Here is a 22,575-nt window from a genome sequence, read left to right on the forward strand (position 1 = left end):
TAGACTATTCGCGGCTACAGTAAGGCTAACTTTAAAGCTGTAAATAACGAACTGTCGTCACGTTTGCGAACTTTCTCAATTTTCTGTCTGCCCTGTGGGTATAGGACTTGGCTATATGAATGAAAATTTCTTGTCTCAAAAAAGGCGTATTCAGGCTGCCCTTTCGCTTGCGCATTATTGATTTCATAGGGGCATGCGAACAGCACGTCCCTGCGAGGGCCAGAGCCTGTATACCTCACGAGCTAGCGCTGTGTGTTCCCTCTCCTTTACCGAAATGTCTTGTTCTCCCTAAGAACATCCACAGAAGGTGCCGACAAGCCCGAAACCATACGCCGCTACTTCACACGTGCTGAATTGAGGTGGACAGCTGAAAGGAGACTAATTATTCAGCCGGAACCGGAAGCAAGAAAAAAGAAGAACTTTGGCTGTCGCTTGCTCAGGAACTAATAAGCAACCGAGGTGCAAGTGCATCAACGCGCCAGTCGCCGCCGTTTCCGTGTGCACCCCTTCACGAAGAGGTCGCAGGTCGCCGCCATATTCGAGAAGACAGCTTTCAGCGCCTGCTCGCACGACAGGAAATAGTATGGAGCTCCCCCCACCCCACAACCCGAAGGTCAGCTTCCCGGAGGGTCGTGAAAGGTCACGGCACAAGGGTCGAACCCTTGGCGTGCACAGCATCACCAGTACGAGGCGGGCAGATGAAATTGTGCAGAGGCGCAGCCCGGACTGCTCACCGTAATTAGTCTCACAAACAGGCAACAGCGGTGTCGAAGCCGGCGTCAGCAAATCAGGTAATAAGGGCGGTTCGTGATTGCACAGCCCGTGCCCGCGGGCACCATGATGGTCAAGGATGCACACGACGCCGGTCAATTACGGGCAGTTCACACGCACCGACAACTTCGAGAATGCGGTCTCTCGTTTTTGACGCCAGCTGTGGATAGCGTAGACAAAGGCAATGTTCACGTGGCGCCGTCTGAGGAGACGTAGAACTTCACTGCTGCGGCCTAAACTGCGGTGCCATTTCGGTCGCCAGCATCGCCGCGCGAGCGCCGAGTGATGTGCAGTTTGACCAAGTAAAGCAGAATTGTGACGACCGAAATCGTCTAAGTATACAACAGCTGTATCTTACCGGCACTCACCTAAAACGTGGCAGCAGAAAAGTGGAGGCTAACGAAAAGGGTTCAGCTCAATTCCATAACTACAGCGCAGCGAACGGGACGTAGAAGAAGAACGCAGGCAGGGACACAACACAGCGCTGCCACGCAGCGTGCCACGGAAAGAAGAATGATAGGTGTAACGTTAAGAGACCAGAAGCGGGCAGAGTGGGTGAGGGAACAAACGCGGGTTAATGACATCCTAGTCGAAATCAAGAGGAAGAAGTGTGCTGGGGCAGGGCATGTAATGCGAAGGCAAGATAACCGCTGGTCCTTAAGGGTAACGGAGTTGATTCCAAGAGAAGGCAAGCGTAGCAGGGGTCGGCAGGAAGCTAGTTGGGCTGATGGGATTAAGACGTTTGCGGGGATACGGTTACCCCAGCTATCAAAGGACAGGATTGATTCGAGAGACATGGGAGAGGCCTTTGCCCTGCAGTGGGTGTAGGCAGGCTGACGGTGAATCGTTTGCGTGCTTCGCGGGGAACATGACGGCAAGATTTCACCACTGAGCTGTCAAGTGGCCACCGGCTTTGCTCTTTAGGGTATGGCGTGTTTTATACGCACTATCTATTCATGTAGTTGATGAATAAAAACACGGCGTATCTACATTCCACCCTGTGAATCACCTTTCGATGCTTACGTCTTTGTAGAATACTTGCCAGTTGTTGCTTTTTACGACTGTGCTTCCTGCAGTGTTTTGGCGATATTTTTTTTCTGTAATGTGCGAATTAGTTTGTTATCCGGCCAGCTGTAACCGGTCAGAATTTGAGGAGAGAAATGCGCCGTCTTAATGGCTGCTTTAGTAGAAGCCATGATAAGGAGCATAAAAAGCAGCCAGACAAAACACGAAAAAAGAAAGGGGCAACAGAGAACATTGCTTAGTAGAAACTATGTTTTCAGGAGACACCGAAAAAAAAGTGATTTCGATTAAAAAGAGAAAAAAGATGACTGCTCACGCAGCTGTCACTGTCAAAATAAAATGAAGAGCCAAGGCTACACCGTTTAAGCATGCTGCGTTGCACAGAGGTACGGAGAAGAGTCACTGAACAAGTTGCAAGAACACATAGATTAGGCATAAAAACAACTCTCATATTATCTGCGCTGAATGGGCAAAGAAGAATGCGAAATTTCGGGTGGTCATTTTGGACAAACGTATGTCGCCATACAAAAGAGAAGCGGAGAGGAAGGAATTGCAGGTGGGTTCAAAGTCGCGCTTTTAAGCTGCGCAAATTAACCACGGTGAGCGTTTCTTTTCGCCCATCTCGTGATCCTGAAACGAAACGGTCGATGTGCAATAAATTTCACATTCACGCTCACATCGGAATCTTTTCATTTGCTTCCACGGTGGCCGTGACGCCCAAATATCGTGGACTGAAGCATCGTCTCTGTTGGCGAGCCACGAAAAGCGTCGAGAAGGGCAGCGCTCGCGGGGCGCCCCTTCAGCCCTCAACCAACTTCATCGTCATTCCTTCTACAGCGACGTCCACAGCTGTCATTGTTAAACACGTTATCACATAGCATCTGACAATATTTGTGTATAAACTTATATTCTGCACTAATTGAATCCGGCCTATAAACTGCCGGAGAATGGGCGTGTGAATTGAGTCGCCAGTAGGATGCCCATAGCCTCGAAGTCGTCACACGAGCCAAATAAAGCGTCATTTCAGTAAGAAATGAAATCTGTCGCAAGGAATAAACGAAACCTATACTAAAAGTGATCGGGTGGTATGTAGGAAAACAAAAGGTGATAGGAAGATGAAAAGAAAAGAAATGAAGATAGAAAGGGGGACGAGAGATGAATGACAAACGCAGTTCTTAGGCATATGCATCATTAAAGTATGATGGTATCTCGGGGTGTGGGCTGCAAGCCACAATCAACGAAATCGCTTGGGACATGCGACACGCGGCACAAAAAGAAGTCCATTTTGGTAGACGTTCCCGCCCTACCAACGTCGCATGGAGAATACCATAAACAGCTATATACGCGATGAGAAATTGTGTCACGAATTCACCGATCAGAAGCACTTTAGAAAAGCTCCCGAAAGGATGCAAGCAAAATTTAACGAAGCTAAAGTCGTGGTGATCATCATCATCATCAGCCTGACTACACCCACTGCAGGGCAAAGGCTCCTCCCATGTATCTCCAATTAACCCTCTCCTGTGACAGCTGCGCCCACCCTATGCCTGCAAACTTCTTAATCTCATCCGCCACCTAACCTTCTGCCGCCCCCTGCTACGCTTACTTTCTCTTGGAATCCACTCCGGTATACCCTTAAGGACCAGCGGTTATCTTGCCTTCGCAGCACATGCCTTGCCCAAGCCCATTTCTTCCTCTTGATTTGGACTAGCATGTCATTAACCCGTGTTTGTTCCCTCACCCACTCTGCTCACGAAGCTAAAGTGAGTGTATAGAAAGGCACAAGGCTTTATCTTGACTAACCTACGCAGGGTGTACTGCACAAATCAGTGGCGATGAACCCCTGCACGTTCATTCACAATTTCATCACTGAGCAAGAGTCGCCTTTGATTTCCTTTGACCTCATTCATTCAGCTACTAGTGCTGCTCATCCGAGACTGTACTGACGCACGTGCTGCTGGAGTGCTAGCCGCTCCCGTGGTATTTAAGAAATCGGTCCGACAGGAACCTTTATAATAGGGTGACCCTATCGGTTAGGGGCATGGGGTAATAGCGGGGCGCATGCGCAGGAAAAAAATCCGCAGGGACGTCATTGTCCTGCGCATGCGCACTGGCGCCATTCAGTTCTATGCCCCTAGCCAATAGGGTCACCCTATTCTAAATGTCTCTAATAGAACGGGCATTTTGGCTCTGCGGAGGTGTCGTTCTGTTGTAGAACGTCCCGTAAAGGAAGGCACAGCGCACGAGAGACGGGACTGAGAAAGAGACAAACACAGCGCAAGCCTCCTAGCCCATGCAACCTGCAAAGCCCGCCAGTTTTCATTCGCGGTGAAGAACGCTTATTTCCCACCGGTTGTCTCCCACCTACTTGGACCGTTCCCACCTTCATTAGGTCATGGCCTACGTGTTTACAGCGCTGAGTTTGTCTCTTTCTCAGTCCCGCCTTTCGTGCGCTGTGCCTTCATTTAGTACCATGTACCGACTAGCCCAGACAAACACCTTATTGCTGTCCCGTAAAGAACAAGAGCATCAAGAAACATCAAGAAAGTGTTCAACACGGGGAACCTGTCGTCATGTTGTTTTTACACAATAATGAACGAATGAGAAGGGCACGGCACTGCCGTATATATTGCACTGCACCTTTGTGCAATATGGAGATCGAGATAACAACGTTGCAGGCAGATGTCGATGCACGCGTACGGGACCTACATAGCTCAAAATTGTATCTGCAGGCGTCAATAAATATCCGTAACGGGCATCATCGGCATAGCGAGGAACTATGCCAACGTTTAAGCACAGGTTGCATGGGAGACCAGCGGTCCTTCACTATCGTAGAGCGCTCCGCGTGTGGCCTGTGGCGAAACATGGGAGAGAAATGAAGAGACAAAGCCTCGATGAAATGCATTCATCCTGAATCTGGTGCTCGGGAAAGCTGCCGTCCGTTTCGCATGCTGTCATTTCAACGACATGCCGCTTCGTTTTCTCTGCCCACTATCCACGCGCGCCGATGATGGCTTCGTTCGCGTATCATACTTTATCTTCGGGGTACAACTTTTGGCGTACGCGCAAGCTAAGATGGTCGCCGCCAGAGCTGGACATGTGTGTGACCGCGTCGTTCACCGAGCGCCGGATCCGGCGCACTGGCGTGAGCGTGGCGCCCACCCAGAGGTTTCCCCGTCCCGATTGGGCTGGGCGCTGCAATGGGTGAGCCTCGCTGGAGGCCCTGGATCCCGCGGGCTGCACTCCTGAGCGGGGAATCCCCTTGCTCTCCTTGCAGAGGCGCTCCTCGCGCACCCTGCCCCGGGGCGACTGCTGCTTCGTGATACGCGGCCCGCAGCACGAACTACAGATTGTGTACACAACATGCAAAAGCCGTCCGACGCTGTGTTTCTCCCGAGCTCGAAAGCGGACGCAATCGTCCCCGCTGCAGCGGCGGCGATTCGCGAGTTTAATGCGCGCGCCACGATGTTTGGCCGCAAACCGTGTTGACCAGACGGGGGAGGCTGACGCGACCCTCGCCAAACAGCTGCCAGCGCTGTGCTCGAGTCCTTCAGACACCTCCTCGTTTCTGGCAGCTGCAGCAGTCGGCCGTACGCGTTGCGACAGCCAGTATCTCAAAATAATAATCCCCTCCCCGTGACAGCCAAAATTTGGTTTCAACCTGAGCAGGCGAGGGAGGGCTACCCCGATCGGAGGAGGCATCACCAGAGCTGAGTGCGCTAGCTGGCCGGGAAGGCTGTGATGCGGCCTTCTCGAGTGTTGCGGACACTTCTGAGTTTCGTAAACCTGTCCCGTAAACAAACGTCGCACACCAACGTAGTGCTCTCATTTTCGTATTGAATGAATTTCAATTGAAAACGTCAGATATGTTGTTGTTTCGGGTGTTGCCAGCGCTATTAATTACACCTCAAGCGAGAAATGACTGACGTCAACACATTTGTCAGCCCTGACACACATGTAACCCGAAATGGAACGGGCCGAATGTTTTTATTTTCGATCAGCAGAGTCATCGCCTACACGCCACATGCCAATGACGCCGAGGTTGGTTATACAGATGGGAAATCACGACGATGAAATAGCCTCACTACTTCTGATGTCCCGTAAACAGCTTCAGAAGGAATAAGAACTAGTTTTCGGCAACCGTTAATTAATAATGCACATTCTTTTCGGCAGAAAACTGAGAACACGCAACAAAAATACGCAAGTAGCTGTTAGCGACTCTGATCTGCGGCTGTTTTTTTTTTTTTAATAACGTCGCGAAAAAGTTGAAAGAAAAAAGAGATCATACAACCTGACATGTGTGCACTTAGCACGGGTTCCGCACAAGCATTTCTGCCCGTACCGTCAGTAATTTTGTTAGTACTGTGTATAATGCAAAGCGGAGAGAAAATCGGCAGGCAGCTGAAAATCAACGCCAGCGCTTCGACTCACATCCATTTAAAAAAAAAAAATTGAAACTGTACGACACTGCACCACTTTAGTAAAGGCGGTACGAGAACACACACGGGCCCGTTCACGACAGAAATACCTCTGGCCAAGCGCCAAGCTGTCCTTATTCTCTCTGTCGAGATGTCAGGGGGGGGGGGGGGGGGGTATTTTTGCTTTGTTATTGCGAAACATCGTACGAAACGCTCGCGGGAAATTGCATTCGGAACGCGGGGCGGACATTCCGACATGAGCGGTTTGATACTGAGGCACCGCCGCCCTGAAATATACGGCAGTGTTGCATTCAGGTTAGTCATCAAATGCAGAGAGTGCCCGACGTTTCCACCCGGGTTCAGGGCAGGTCAAACGAACAGCTGTCATGCCACGGGAGCGCTTTTGCCGCGTTGTACGGCTCTGAATACGTAACGACAGAGCGAGGGGTGTATTGCATGACAAGATGAAAGAGACGCCGAAGGGAGAGAAAATAAGAGAGCAGAAAGAGGCCTATTTCCTTTTTTCGATAAAGTCAGATAGTCTCAGTCAAGGACGCGGGCGCGCTGCTGCACAGTTATCGGGCGCGCAATTAAGAATGCCACATCAGCGCGTTCATGACCACACGCAGCGACCACAGATACAAGGGGGTGAAACGAAACAATCAGCTGCGGCAACGCACAGGATATTTGGTTGCGTGACACGCTAAATGGTATTCCTGGTGAGCAAAACAACAGACGCGAGAAAGGCCGACTCAGGAAGGCTTTGCACGCAAGCGCGATTTTTTCTTGCTTGTGCGGACGTTTTGTGTCCTACCGCAAATTATGACGGGCATGCACAGCAAAGCATGCACTGTAAATCGTGATGCGCTCTCGCAAACTACTTCCGAAGAGCGAGTGTGTGCCTCTCTCTTGCCGCTCCAGGTTTGGCACGTCGAGAGCGTGGTAAGCGAGGAGCGGTCGAGCATCAGACACGTCATTAAGCATAATTAGAGCGGCCTCATCCATCTCGCTCTGTCTGAAAAGGTGCGAAGCTACTAGACTGCTTCGGAAGCGAGCCACAAGGCTGCCGCGCACTGGACGTTCGCAAAGTGCGGTGCAGTGCGCGCCACCCTCGTTGGCGGGCGTCAGGAGCGAGAGGACCAGCTCACTTGGTGCGAGACGCCAGCGAAGGCCCGCTCGGCAGCGCCGGATCCACGGAGCGCTGGGCCGCAGTCGGGCTGGGGGTGCGGCGAGCCCTGCGCGTGGGCCGAGCGGCGTCGCAGCGGCGGCTGTGCCTGAGCGGCCGAGCCCGGCGCGTGTGCAGCGCCCCCCGGCCCCGGACGCGGACCCCGGCGTCACGGAAGCGCAGCTGTACGGCGCCGACGAATGCACTGGAGTGGCTCCTTTCGCACGGGCACGCGCCGACTGTGCTGGTGCCATGACAACAACAGGGACGAGGCACTGCGGGCTCTGGGACCGAGTAGAATCGACACGGAGGCATATGCTGGAGAACGACAACCTTCGCTGCAGCCACCGTCAGCAGCAGCAGCCTGCGCGGGTCAAATAACGGCAACTTCCCTATGGAGTCGTAACGAAGGTTTAAGGGAACCTCCGGAGAAGGCAGTGTGTAGAGAGGGAACGCAACGCGTACAACGAGAATAAACTCCGCTTGGCTCTCCCACACTGCTTTAATGGGTAGGCGCGGGGCGAAAACAAATTGATGAAGGGATTTTTCGCTAAAAATTATGCTGCTCTGCAATCGGGACAAATGAACCAGCGCGCCCGTTGCGTCCGCCCGTAAGTACCATTACTCTTCGCTCTCTGGAATCTTCTGGCTGCATTCTTTTCCTAAACCAATAATATTTTTTTTTCTTTGCAGATGGTGGATTTATAACCAGCGTAACTGCACTGTCCGCCTGACTGTAGAAAGCTTATATTCCGAAATGACCACCGCTCTCCCGTATTGCCTAAGCCCGGCCGGCTCCTTGAAGACAAGGGTAGAGGTGCGGGCTAGTTGGTTGTTCATGTCATAAAACAGCTGAGACGAGGACAAAGACACAAGTAGACACACACAGCACTGCGCGTATCCTCTAGTGTGTGTAAATACTACACACACCTCATTTTGGTTGCTTGTTTTTTTTTACTGTAATGATGCATAATACATTGGAATACCTGGATCACCACGCTGTGTTCGCCTACGACCGCTTAATAACTTAGAATTGAAATTCTTCTCTCATGCTCTTTCGGTTTCGGATTCATCAAGCGAACGACGGCTGTAGCGTGTAAAAAGTGTTTGGTCACGGAATGCATGGTGAAAAAAAAAACTGCATTATAACAACTGAGACTTCATTTGTTTTTATTCGAGCTCTTGAACCAGGCTGGCTTAAGCGTTAATTGTAGTGAATTAGAACTACGTATCAGCGATTATATTACTTTTTTTTTGCGCCTCACGCCACCTAACACTCCTCACACGTGACAAACATCGTTCGGTTGAGGAAACCGAAACAAAAACCGAAACAACATTGAGAAGAAATTGAATTATAAATTATTTGGTAGTCGTAGGGTAATACCAAGGGGTGATCCATGTGTACTAATGCCTAACGCATCATCAGTCCATGCGGTGGATCAAACTAAGGCCTGGGACTCTCCTTGTTGCTGACGCGTGAATTACTTCACTTCGGTGTATACTGCTCTATGACATATTAAAAAGAAGAATATGCACCAACAAAAATAAAAAAAACGCGGCTGAAGCAAGAGCGAAGCTGGATAACGAACTGCAGCTTACTTTCGCAGGACATTTTGATGCAAGCTTTAATCTTCATATAATTTCATCTAAAAAAAGGTCATAAGAAATACGGGGCGTCTTCCGTCTATTGCTCGTAACTGACTTCAGAAGCCCAACTGTTTAGAAAAGCATCTTGGCAACCATCCCTGTTTAACCGAGTAACAACTGCACGGATGGAAAAGTTCGAGCGTATCCAGCTCTCAGCCAACGCAACGTTTGCGTGTAGCAATTATCCGCTGTTGTGCATGGCATCATCTTATTGAGAAGTGCGTCACACATGCTCACGCGGGAGTTCTACGTCACACATGCTCACGCGGGAGTTCTAGAAACTTTCTTGGAGCCGTCTTTTATTTCGCTTTCCAAGGAAAAAACTCGATGCCCATCCTTGGGCGCGCAGCCGAACCTCGCGGTAGCAAGACGTGACGCGTGCCCGCTGACACAATGTCGCGCGCTCGATTTATTGCCCTTGTTTCTCGCGCATGTGCAGGCTGCAGTGTGCAAGCGGCGTGCGCGTGTATCGACTTCCGAGAAATGAGAAGGGGCGAGGTGGAGGTCTAATCCACTTGTCATTGCCAGCCTAACGCGCGCGCATTTTCGCCCAACTTGGTTGCCGTGCGATCCTCTCTTGTCCTCCTTTGTGTTGTCGTGAATTTCATCTTCATCTCTGCGCTGATGTAGTTGCCTACGTTTCACTTCTCACGCGACGGCGCAGATAGGCTGCGGGACCACGAGGGCTCGGCCTCGGCGACAGCGTCCCATCGATCGACTCCGCAGAGCGCGCGCCAGCGGAAGCCGTTGCCGTGCATGCGGCGGGCGGGCTTCTTGGCCCGAGTGGGGCTGGGATGGACGCGCACGAGAAAGAAGAGCAGCATAATTTGGGCGGCGCCGAGTTGTCATTCGCGCTGCTGCTGCGCTGGTCGGCCGAATCGATGTCCCCCCCCTCCCGCCACCTCCACTGCCACCGCCTTCGTCCGGACCCTCTACAAAGCGTTGCCCTGGAAACACTGCGGGCAACGAAAGCTGCCCTCGGCAATAAGAGCGGCCTTGAACTCTTCCGCTTTTCTTTGTTTCTGTTTCCTCTCAACTCCTTGCCCCCTTCGCTGTATGGACTGCGCGCGCTCCTTTTTTCTTGAGTTTCGCGCTGTGAGTGCGGCGCGGCGGCAGCGCGTTGGTCAAGTGAGTCGTTTGGAGCGGTGGCGTGCCGCGGGTGATGACCGAACAAGGGCCGCGGGGGGACATCCCGGAGATTTTGTCTTTGGGCGTTGGCCGCGCTGGGGTTGGGGTTCGTAGCAACGACCGTGCCCCTGCAGCACTGTTTTGTGCCTGTGGGCTATTGATCTCTTCTGTGCTTCAACGTTTTGTGCGTGTGTGTGTGTGTGTGTGTGTGTGTGTGTGTGTGTGTGTGTGTGTGTGTGTGTGTGTGTGTGTGTGTGTGTGTGTGTGTGTGTGTGTGTGTGTGTGTGTGTGTGTGTGTGTGTGTGTGTGTGTGTGTGTGTGTGTGTGTGTGTGTGTGTGTGTGTGTGTGTGTGTGTGTGTGTGTGTGTGTGTGTGTGTGTGTGTGTGTGTGTGTGTGTGTGTGTGTGTGTGTGTGTGTGTGTGTGTGTGTGTGTGTGTGTGTGTGTGTGTGTGTGTGTGTGTGTGTGTGTGTGTGTGTGTGTGTGTGTGTGTGTGTGTGTGTGTGTGTGTGTGTGTGTGTGTGTGTGTGTGTGTGTGTGTGTGTGTGTGTGTGTGTGTGTGTGTGTGTGTGTGTGTGTGTGTGTGTGTGTGTGTGTGTGTGTGTGTGTGTGTGTGTGTGTGTGTGTGTGTGTGTGTGTGTGTGTGTGTGTGTGTGTGTGTGTGTGTGTGTGTGTGTGTGTGTGTGTGTGTGTGTGTGTGTGTGTGTGTGTGTGTGTGTGTGTGTGTGTGTGTGTGTGTGTGTGTGTGTGTGTGTGTGTGTGTGTGTGTGTGTGTGTGTGTGTGTGTGTGTGTGTGTGTGTGTGTGTGTGTGTGTGTGTGTGTGTGTGTGTGTGTGTGTGTGTGTGTGTGTGTGTGTGTGTGTGTGTGTGTGTGTGTGTGTGTGTGTGTGTGTGTGTGTGTGTGTGTGTGTGTGTGTGTGTGTGTGTGTGTGTGTGTGTGTGTGTGTGTGTGTGTGTGTGTGTGTGTGTGTGTGTGTGTGTGTGTGTGTGTGTGTGTGTGTGTGTGTGTGTGTGTGTGTGTGTGTGTGTGTGTGTGTGTGTGTGTGTGTGTGTGTGTGTGTGTGTGTGTGTGTGTGTGTGTGTGTGTGTGTGTGTGTGTGTGTGTGTGTGTGTGTGTGTGTGTGTGTGTGTGTGGAGGGGGACGTCGTTAGCGCACAGGTCCGCGTCACCAGCATATGCACTTTGAGTACGCTCATGTACACCCCTCATTGATCTTTCTTTATCCAATATTTTTCGTCGCATGACGGCTGGCTGTCGACGAACTGCTGTTCAATGTAATCGTGGCCTTCTGGGTTCACTCGGCAATCCATTCACCGCAAACACTCACCCTGTCAAGCGGATAATGCGCACCTTTAGTTCTACTGTACGAGCAATCAGGAAGCATAACCGCAGAAGTCTTTACTGGATACTGTATGCATTAGAAATTGAGCCGCTTTTGACCAAAGACATCGCAAAAATTTTGCATGTCTCAACAGATGATGATGACGCATTGCTTATGGCGCAAGGGCGTCTGTTGCCTGCAAGCGCCATAGCACAAGGTTTTTCTTGCACTCAAAGTGGGGTCAAAGACCCATTGCCGAAAAAATAACCCTGAGGAAGCCGAGCACCAGGCCAGGGCAATGCTCGTACCCATTGCTTCAACGGTGGGTACCCGGCGCCACTGGGGATCGAACCCCGCACCTCCCGCATGCGAGGCGGATGCTCAAACGACTAGACCACCGCTGCGTTCTTCGCAGAACCACTACGGAGGTATAAGTAGTAGTGGTATAGCAGTAGTAGTTATCTTTCTTTTCTACTCATTTCTCGCATCAGTATTAAAGGACTGGTTGCTTACCACCCACCGGTAAAGGCGGCCCGCACTCGCGCACTGACTCGTTCGTTATCTCACTCGTGGGTTCGTTATCTCACACATGCACGTCTGTGTTATTAGTGGTTTATCATTGCGCTCTTAGCGGAGTCTGTGATAAGGTTTTTGGATCTGTGGCTTCGTGTTTCTGAGCGGTAGATCGTCCACGTCCGATGTTATTGCTTGTTTTCATCTTGTATATTTATAAGTGTTTTCTAAATATTTGATTAGATTTCCTTAGCTGCGACACACGCACAGGGGACTTTCTCCGGGGTAAACGGCGCATTTATGTCGCAATCGAAAAACAAGGTGAGAAGGGTGCGAAGTTTGTTTCTTCCCCACTTCGGGCACGTTTTCTTTAGCTTTTCCATTTTTGCGCTTCACCTGTACTATATATAGCAAAATTACTTTTGAAAAGTAATTAAACTGCATTACTAGCTACCTTCCTAAAATTCGCGCAAATGTAAGCAAATTACATTGACAATTATTGCTCACAAAAAGTAATCACATTGCAGTACAGTTACTTCGAAAAAGTAAGAAAATTAGTTCGAAATTACTTTTTGACTTTCGTGCACAAAAAAGTTCACTGACCATAATTCTTGCAAGCATTTAAGATTTCTTAGATTCAATGCACATGGTAACTGCGCTAGAGACACGGACAAAGATAGAAGGACACCACGAACGCTCGTGGTGTCCTTCTATCTATGTCCGTGTCTCTAGCGCAGTTACCATGTGCATTGAATCTAAAGATCACCAACTAGCCCAGCTGTCTGCTTTAAAAGATTTCTTAATCTATCGCACTCCTCAAGAACTCGGCTTCACAGTGGGCGTCGAACATTTTGCCCCGCTTTGAAGAATGTGTCGTTGGGCATGCTCAATAGCCGCTCAGGTGACGCAGATGAGGACAACCGTGGGCTGCACGTAAAAAAGCTTTTTAGGCTTGGGTAGCATTGCAGTGTCGTAAAATCGCTTGCTCTGGTGGCGAAGTTATTCGTATGATACGTCGAGAAATCGCGCCCTGTTGATATCGAAGAATTCCTCGCTCGCATCCCTCGTGAGTGCTGCACCGATTTGTTTTCTCAGTGGCGTCTCTGCAGTCAGCGGCAGGAGGTGCGCTGGCCTGACACGTAACTAGTCGATAACCCCAAAATCCGAAAGTGGCTGCTCCACTCAACTGTGCGCCCCACCGTTCAACTCATTCAGTCACAGTAGCTCTCTCCCCCTCCAAGAACAAATAGATACACCAAATTCCTTCTCAAAACGCTTCGCGCATATACCCTTCAGTCTTCGCACCAAACTCCGTCCCAGCCAAATACTCCCACCCCCCTCTGGGACAATGCAAACAAAACAAAGGTAACAGAGTTACATTCAAACACGCACCGCTTTCATTGCGCTCAAGGTGGGAAAAGAAGCTGCTCAGACTGTCTGCACCTACTGAAGCCTCTGTAGGAGGTAATTTATGGGTTCATCGGTACTAAGAAGTCCATTTCTGCAGCTGCCGCTCGGAAATGTTCGCGTCGTGCGTGCTTCTGCTACCCCCCTCACCACGCCTAGTGACGACGCGTGAAAGCGGGCACCGCTGTGCCCTTAGCAGACGTAGCCATGGCAGCCCCTCTGCGCGAGTCCCGGTATCGTCTGGGAACTCCGAAGTGTGTCGTCTGCCCTTTGTGGAGGCCCAGCATAGCCTTGCATCTTGCTGTTTCGGGAATGCTCGTGACACGTGCACTCCTGCCTAGTCCCTCTCGCATTCTCTCGGGCGGTCACCAGACAACAGGGGACGCCAGCCGTCTCCTTGGCGACCTTCTACACTGGTCCAGGGATTGCTGCCTGTCGTGCCTGATGTCGAGGCGCCCTGCCCAGCAAAGAGCAGTTGTCCCGACGTAGAGCACTAGTCAACTTTAATAAAAGTATTTTTTAAAGCAATTGATTTCGCTACTAATCATTCATCCAAAATTATTCATTACATTTCTGAATTAAGAGGGCAGAAAAGAAATTCATTACATTACAGATTAGCGGAAAAAGTAACTAAGTTACAGTAATTTCATCGCAGTAATTTAATTACTGCAATTTCTGACGTGTACCTCCATCTGAAGTGGACTAATGGTGTGGTGTGCAACAAGACCCCTTTTATAGCTCCCATGCACTGAAATTAAACACATATTGCCTGACCAAAACGCACCTTCTCTCGTCGATCACTGTGTTTTTAACTTGGAATGGGCAAGGAGACCTTAAGCAGCGTAGTGGGCGCCACTGCGACTGAACCATGTGCATGGTCGAATAAGAAAAAAATTTTCACCTCGATGAAAGGAAAAGATATTGCCATTTGACAGCAAACATTCCTTCCCCCCCCCCCCCCCCCTTCCCCCGCCCGTCTTCGTGCGAAAAACTTAACATGCAGTGCCCTCTACAAACGCCGGAAATCTAAGATATCGAAAAAGACAGAACCGCTCTGCACACGCGGCGATAGTGCGGCTTGCTATTGTGACCGCAATATCTCCGCTCGTAATAAACAGGAGGGGGAGAGAATCGGCGCTGTTGCATTCGAGGCAGCCCTGAGCTGGCCTTTTTCCCGGGGCGAACTGAATCAGGGAAAACAAGCTCTCGAGTGCAGCAGGGCGTCAGACATCGCCGCCATCTTATCGCCCGCAGAAATAACAAGCCGACGACGCGTGGTTCCTGAGGCGATCTATTTAATTCCTCGCTACGTTATCAGTCTTTCACCACACTGAAGGGCCTACCTACGACTCGCGGCCGGAAACCTTGACGAAGCGAGCGGTTGCATTTACGGTACTCATAACGCCGTCTCTGCTGCCTCCGAGTAAACACTGAAATCAGCTCTGTATCCGCCGTTGCCATTTACGCACCGTGCTACGCACAGGATAGAAGCTCGGAACCTCGCGAGACGCATTTCAGTCAACGAAGATAATTTTTTCATTCAATATTTTCCGCTTTTCCTAACGAAGGAAGTGCGCATTAACTCAATGTATACGTACCTAACTTGGCGTTTCCTCATCTCGACCCAAAATTCAAAAGTTGGGCTTAGTAGTTGGACTTGTTGCCGATAACTTCAGCGTAAAGTTCAAGAGTTGTACGAAAAAAAAATGTGGAAAGACGAAGAAAAGTGGGACGAGTAGTCGTCGAGGATGAACACAAAATCGCGAATTCATTCTTCAATTATTTCCAATCGGTTTGCACGCGCATAACTGTGGTAAGCATGCCCCAGATAGCTTTTACTTCATCGATGTCCGAGATTGCAATAACTGAGGCAGGCGTACTACCTCTATTTACAGGCCGACATTAAAAAAAACCTTCCGTTTAGACAGTATATATAATATGTGTTTAGTTTAAAGCGATAGGCGCTGCAAATCTCTCCTTTTCTGCACACTATTTTTGCCGAGTCACTAAAAGCTGTCATGCTCCTTGCTGACCGGCTCTGCGCAAAGGAAATCGCTATTCGTAAAGAAGGAAATAAAATGGTTGGTTTATGAGGATTTAACGTCCCAAAGCGACTGAGGCTATGAGGGACGCCGTAGTGGAGGGCTCCGGATTATATCCACCACTTGGGGTCCTTTAACGGGCAATGACATCGCACAGTACACTGGCCTCTAGAATTTCGCATCCATCTTAATGCGACCGCCGCGGCCGGGATCGAACCCGCGTGTTTCGGGTCAGCAGCCGAGCGCCATAACCACTCAGCCACCGCGGCGGCGAAGGAAGCAAGATGTTGGTACACAACTACAGACCAATATTTTTTACAAGTCTTTGTTGCATACTTATGGGACGCATTATGAACAAAGCAGTCAAGAATTATTTGGAACAATACAACTGATGTAACCCAATGCAACACTGTTTTCGGAAAATGTGGTAACTAACAGTGATGCAATTAATAGAAATAACACGTGCCTTCATGAAAGTAGCAAATTCCCGAGGACAAGTTAACGCTGTATTATTGATTTTTCTAAGACTTCTGACTGTGTCATACATTGAAAATTAACTGATAAACTAAAGCTCATGGGCATTAATTGCTTAGTAATAGCATAGGTAAAAGCTTACCTATCAAACCGCACCCAGTATGTCGTGATGAAGAAAGTAAATCAGATCATTCACAAATAAATTCCGAGGTACCACAGGGGTTCGTCCTGCCACAATTACTGTTCTGTACACTAATGATGTCAGCTCTTGTGTTGAGGATGCGGCGGAAATGTGTCGTCACGCTGACAACTGAGTGATGAGTGCGAGATGTGAGGTATGAAAATGAGTATCAATAAAACAATGTATTTCAGGATAAGCCATAAAAAAATCTCCATTCAGGTTTACGCGTAGATGCAAATGGGACGTTCATATTAATAACACGTGTGCAAAAGTGTTTTAACGATTCCAATTTTTGCGAAGATTAGCCATGCCACTTCCTGATGTCAAGCTGGAAGCCTACAAAACCCTAGTCCATGCCATTTTGGAATACAGAAGCAGCCTGGAATCCTCATAAGCAGTACTTTAATCGACAGGCTTGAAAAGGTAAAAAAAAAATACCGGGGGCACTTAAGGAAATTACGTGTGCAAATGTGTGTTAAAGATTCCAATTTTTTGCGAAGATTAGCGACGCCACCTCCTGATGTCAAGCTGAAAGCCTACAAAACCCTAGTCCATGCCATTATGGAATACAGAAGCAGCAGTTCTATGTACTATAATCGGGTACAACTCAAGAAGGCAGCGGCAAAAACCCCTCAAAGGAGCCCCTCCAGCCAATGGCGCCGACCGATACTCCCCCATGTCCGATCCCCTTGGACTTGCAAGCGTTACATAGCAGAGGGTGGCAGATGGAAGGGGATTAAAAGCAACGTCATGAAAATCGGTCGACGCCACTGGCTGCAGGAGAGCCTTCTTTGAGGAGTATCTGCCGCTTTGTACTTGAGTTGTATACCCGACTTTAGCACTGACTATTGCTGGTTAACATTTCGTATTTTCCCGCCTTTGATGTCGCCACATCGTTTCGACCAATCCCGAGTTTTGTAATGCCGCCACATTTTGGGCGACGCCGGGTTTTCGTGTCTGTGAGCCATCTAGTGCATTCGCATTTATAAAGCACCCTATTTATTTACTCCAAGTACTCTCGGTATGACAGTGTCAGGACAGTTAGAACACAGGAAGGCAATCCCCATTTGGCAGTAAACGTTGCGTTACCGCCATGAAGTTCCTTTTCATGATTTGTCATGGCTCTGTATCAAATATGATCGGCACCTGCTGGCACTAAACGTAGAAATCGCGATAAGCACAATCCACTCCCTGTTTGGGCGTGACAACTCTCACAGCACTGATAAATAATAAATGAAATAAATAAATAAACAAATAAATAAATAAATAAATAAATAAATAAATATTGATTTTAGTTTTATTTGAGAAACAGTTCAGTGTGAAGGAGTACAAGTTACAGCTTTCGAAATCAAATATGTGTGCGAGCACCTGGAATATTCATTCCATTGGTTTATATTTATTTCATTTATTTACAAATTCAAAGATCATTGCATCGAACAATATGTACAATATACATTATAACCGGGCCGCAAGTGGTCTTGTTTCGATCTGAACTTTTCCCATTTAAGTTGCGCATAGCAAATTAAGTAAAACTTCATATTTACGCAAATACTAGCTGCGATGCTTACGAGTGTTAATCTAGGACAGAGGCTCATTTAAGGCTACTGGACAAAGGCGGGTCAAATGCTGGCAACCTCCAGCAATTCTGCATACGCTTTACCCCACCTCCCAACTGAATGGTCACCATCCACTCACAGTCATTTCCCGTTGGCACAGCAAGCGATAATTCGTTGCAAACAGGAGGATGAGCATGCGCTTTTGGGCGTGGTCAACGCAACAGCCCCAGGCCTCTGTGGCCCTTCCGGAAACGGCATTTTTTATTTATCACGTGGACAGCTTTATCTTCCGACCATCGCTTTCACATGAAGCATTGCAAGCTCTTTATGAAGCTCTTGCCATTTGCGTCCCACGCCCATCAGCTCTTCTCACAGAGAGCACGTACTTAGGTCAATTTGCCCCGAAAGAGAAAGTGCGCTTTTCAATTCAAAGCTTTTCTACTTTGCTGCCCAATAAGAAAAAAAAAAACTCGCAGGATGGAATTACGACTATGTAACGCGAGACTCAGCGATAGCTGTGTAGGCATTTAGTTTCGGCAGGCGGCTGTTCCAAACAGAGCCATCCGTAGGCTTATGCGACGCAGGTTGGCCGTGACATAAGGTGACATTAGACGACGAGACACAAGCGGACGCACACCATTAATCAAGGCCTTAACACAACCTACGTGGTGTCATGCGGGATGATAACCATACCCGGGTTGCCATGGTAACCATGGATCGTAACCATAGTGAAGTACCCACCGGTTACGCCGACGGCGACGACGGCGCAGAAGCCAGGGACGGGCGCCTAACAGCTATCGCTGTAAAAGCGTGAAAATTCTTCGTGACCTTGGTCCGGCGAGTTTAAACAATGAGCAACTGTCACCGCCATCTGCGATGGGCCTGCGGAATGAGGAGACGCCTGCTTATCGAACTCATGTTAATTAAGCACAGCACATGGGGCTTGTGGTGACAACTTTAATTTGAAAGAAAAATAAATAAGGTCCTCGACGTCGAGCTACTACTTGTCCAGGAGGCCACGGGCCTGGGATTCACAGAGATCTCTGTCCACTAGCCATGTTTAGCCAGTTGGTTGAGCGACTCGCAGAGCGGCCTTCCATGAGGAGTGGGATGAGTTGGGCTGGGCGCATTCCCAGAGGTAATGCATGTGGGTGTCCTTGGCCGCTACACATGTGGAGCAGCGTGGGATGGTCAAGGTGAAGGTCGAGCGATGAAGGAGCTAGGGTGAGATGTAGCAGTCTACCTTGCAGATTCTGCCGGCAGTGTCGCCGGACCGCATTGTATTTTGAATTTTATGTCCGGTGTGGTGGTTGGAGGGTGAGGCGGCTGTGTTTGTAATGGGTGGAGATTTGGTGGTATGCGAGTACAGCCCGTGAGGCAGCACCTGGGTGGAGTATTGAAGACTGTTTGGAGAAAACAGCGCGAAGACTCTGCTCTAAAAAGACAAACAGCCAACGATGAAACTGAGTCTTCAGTCCGTACTTTTGTAGCTCTTTTTTTTTAGCGATGAATCTTAAAGGGGCTCTGAAAGGGGCTCTGAGTAAATTTACAGTATTCATGGGATGTTAAAGGACGCCGCTTCACGATTATCGTCCTGCAAGAATTTTTAAAATTTATTTGCTAGAAGCTGAGTTATCTGTAGTCAAAATCTCTGAGGCTAAGCTACACTGCTATTCGTTTTTTTTGCGGTGAGCACGGAGTCATCTTGACGTCACAAGTTTGAATAGAGTGCCAGGAAAAAAAAAATGTTCCATTTTAAAATGCAATTTTCAAAGCAATAAATGCATATTTTCTGCAGAATAGACATCAACATATCCAGTAAGAATCAGTAAACTGTATGGAGTTGTTCTCAGTGTTCCTCTAACGACCCGATGCAGCACCTTCCAAGTGTGCTGCAAGGGCGCATCCTTAGAGTGTTATTTAATACTTTTTTGAAGAACACTCCCAGCAAGCATTGACAACAGCACTCAATTTCTAATTTACGCGAATAACCATAGCTTATTTCTTGCTTAGGTGATACCACGGCAAACTGAGTACTCGATAAATTTAATGACTGGAGTGAACATTTTTCGAAGAGAAGTTCCGTCAGAACCACGGCGGTATTTTTCAGGGGCAGAAACATAGACGGTATAAAGTAGGTGAAGGCCGGGAAAAGCCGCTTAGACTTTGTCCGTTACGTTCCCCCTCGCCGGGCTGATTAGACACCTCTCATCTTCGGCGAGTACTGCGCTCTGAGTCTTATGAGCTGAATTTCGTTTCTGGCTTCCAAGAAAAGCCCCCAAAAATTCGAGCGAATGCCGCAAGCACCAGCCAGCCTCACTCGCAGTACGCGTTGCCATTGCTGATTTTTGGCTCAGTTGGTGGCAGCCCTTCGTGGTTTACTCGATCGGTAGCGCTGGCAACGGCTCTAATAAACATAATTACGGAGGCTTTATTTGCACCCGGCAAGCGAGTGGCTTCTCTTGCTACTGCTATTGTTGCCTAAATATGAACAGTCGAAGTCAAAAGTTTATGGAACGTAATATCAGCGAAAAATCAGATTTGATCGTTGATTTTTCATACAGCCTGCAGTAGAGGTATGCGTGCACCACGATTCTAAGAGTGAGAATCACTGAGTGCACCATTAAATATTAAGCGATGAGCTTTGAATGCATAAATATTTAAGTGCTTAGCCCAAGTAGGGTTCCATAGGATTCTAACGGCAGGTGCACTCTTTCCATCGTGTCTAGAGCGGCTGAGGCAACCCGTCTGGCACGAAGCCGTACAGTTACGTCACCTTCATCTTTCGCGAGGCTGCACTTTCGGTTCGCCCTCTTCCACGTCCGTTTTTCCTACTTTGGTATTGAGCGTTTGGTATACATCGTACTTTGTGAATATCCGTATCGTTTTCTGGGTTTATTTCCCAGCTTGCTCGCCGCTTTGTTTCTGTTTGCTGCTTTATTTCTGTTTGCTTTTTGTTACGGCAGTGCCATCGCCTGCTGTAGTCTCTTGGTTGACACGGCGGGGTATTCTTCCGTCCTTCCAAGCTTAGGCGGTTGTTTTTCTTGCGTGTGTTTTATTGGGTACCGTGTAGTAATTTGTTGCTGAGTGCGCGTCCACGCACTCCGCTTTAAGCCTGCTGTCCTTGCGTTTTCTTCAGTCTTGCTTTTGCTTGTTCAGCCTACCTGCGCTGGATTTTCCTGCCCGGTCCATCTGTCATTGTCATCACCATCGTCTCTGCTTTTTGTCTCCTTCCAGTGCATGCGTGTTGGCTGCTTTCTCCCCACTGCTTCTTTTCTATTTCAAGTCCGTTTTCTGCTAAAATGTTTTCTGGGCCCTTTGCTCTTCTTATTTCGAGGTTTAATTGCCGTCGAGCACAGCCGAGGCTCCCTCTCACCTTTCAATTAGATTTATTTTTTTTGTAGTGAAAAAATATTCCCTATTGAGATAATGTGCAGATACGCTGGTTGGCACCAGCTTTTCGGTTCAGAGTTTTAAGTGCTTCAAGCCGGCGGGATCAGATCAGAGTATCGCATTCACGCAACGCAAGCATGGCTCCTGCGCTCTCGTGTCCGACTCGTGATTACATGACTAGCGGGAACCGCCATTCGTCGCCATCAGTTTGAATTTGCAATTGCGTTGAGTACTGCATCAAGGCAGATGCTTTCATTACGTAGCATTCTTGCGTGCCAAACTAGTGTCGTTAAATTACTCCGGCGGTGAGGTGACATGGGGCAGTCGTAGCTGGCAGTAATTTTTATCGTAGTGGCGCTACAACGATTACAATAATGTGCCACAGCTGAGTTTACAAATACCTCATGATGCGCGCTAAAACGAGACACTACACTGCCAAATAATAGTCTCGAGGAAATTTCAGCAGCCACCTGGCAAGACTTAGCAGATTAGTTTCACGTCACATTGAGAAATTAAAGTATTCAACTTGGTGTTCTGTCATTTCACTTCGTGATTTGCTTACCTAGCTCAAATGACTTACAGTATAGGACAAAAAGGGCCAAATAAATGAACTAAACAGTATAGAAGAAGTGCTGCACAATAACTCAGACCGTGGGTGAATATAATATGAAGACAAGAACACTAAAACCATAACATGATTAGATAACCCATACTTATATCATGGTGGAAATATCCAGAGCCAATAAGTACGACTACAGAATTTGGCAGCCTCGACCATCGCAAAGGTTAAAATTCGTCACACGCACTCTTAATATCTGCTTACGCGTGAGAATGCGAAAACATTAAAGTGCTGAGTCATGCTAAGTTCCTAAACGTATTCCATTCCTGAAGGTATTCATTAGCAAAATGATTCAGCATCGATTACGAACGAACACTGGCGGCGTCAGAAATGAGCACGTGACTGTTAAAGCCAGCTTCCTCAAATACCACACACACTTCTAAGTTTCCTTAACACCGCATTTTATTTAAATTACTAATGATTGCGTGACTAAAGCTGGAAATTCTCTGTCCATTTCTTGCTGCATGTCGGGCAAAATAGGTGGCTCTCTTCTTTTTAACCTTCCTTTTTAAGAGGAAAGAAGTTATCACCACGTGGCAGTGCCAACTAAAATGTAGAAACTGCTCAGAGCATATTGAAGACATGCGTTTTTTTTGTCTGCAAAAAATTTTACGTATACATTTTCCTTATATTTCTTTTTTATTCAGGAAACAAGCTGCACACTGACCCTGTGTCTACGTGTGACATAGGAAATATTCATGTTATTGGTACAGAACAACACACACACACGCGTCCGCACGAGATAGAAATAGATGTGTTGTTTTTGGCGATGAAGGCGATACCGATGCGAAGTTAGCTGAAGACGCCTGGGCTTCTGATCGGGCTTCTTGTTCCCGTTCCCCGCATCAGCAACTCAAATGCAGTCAAAGTCACAAGGCATTTTGATATATTTTCTGAAAACAAATAGAAGCAAGGGGCACG

At 48.6% G+C, this 22,575-nt stretch overlaps 1 protein-coding gene across 6 annotated transcripts in view; it reads right to left on the minus strand.

Annotated features, from left to right (window-relative positions):
- raw (NDT-like domain-containing protein raw) overlaps positions 1–22,575 on the minus strand; it is a 255,641-nt gene that overhangs the window by 115,269 nt on the left and 117,797 nt on the right. Inside the window, exon 1 of one of the 6 annotated variants that reach the window (XM_077648988.1) lies at positions 7,358–7,503. The exons of 4 other annotated variants lie outside the window; for them this stretch is intronic. The gene's annotated coding sequence lies outside the window, so the exon portion shown is untranslated. Of the gene's footprint in view, positions 1–7,357; positions 7,504–22,575 lie in introns of those variants that run through there. One more of the 6 variants, XM_077648991.1, reaches the window with a different exon arrangement.

Source organism: Amblyomma americanum, chromosome 1 (genome assembly GCF_052857255.1).
Source record: "Amblyomma americanum isolate KBUSLIRL-KWMA chromosome 1, ASM5285725v1, whole genome shotgun sequence".
Taxonomy (NCBI): domain Eukaryota; kingdom Metazoa; phylum Arthropoda; class Arachnida; order Ixodida; family Ixodidae; genus Amblyomma; species Amblyomma americanum.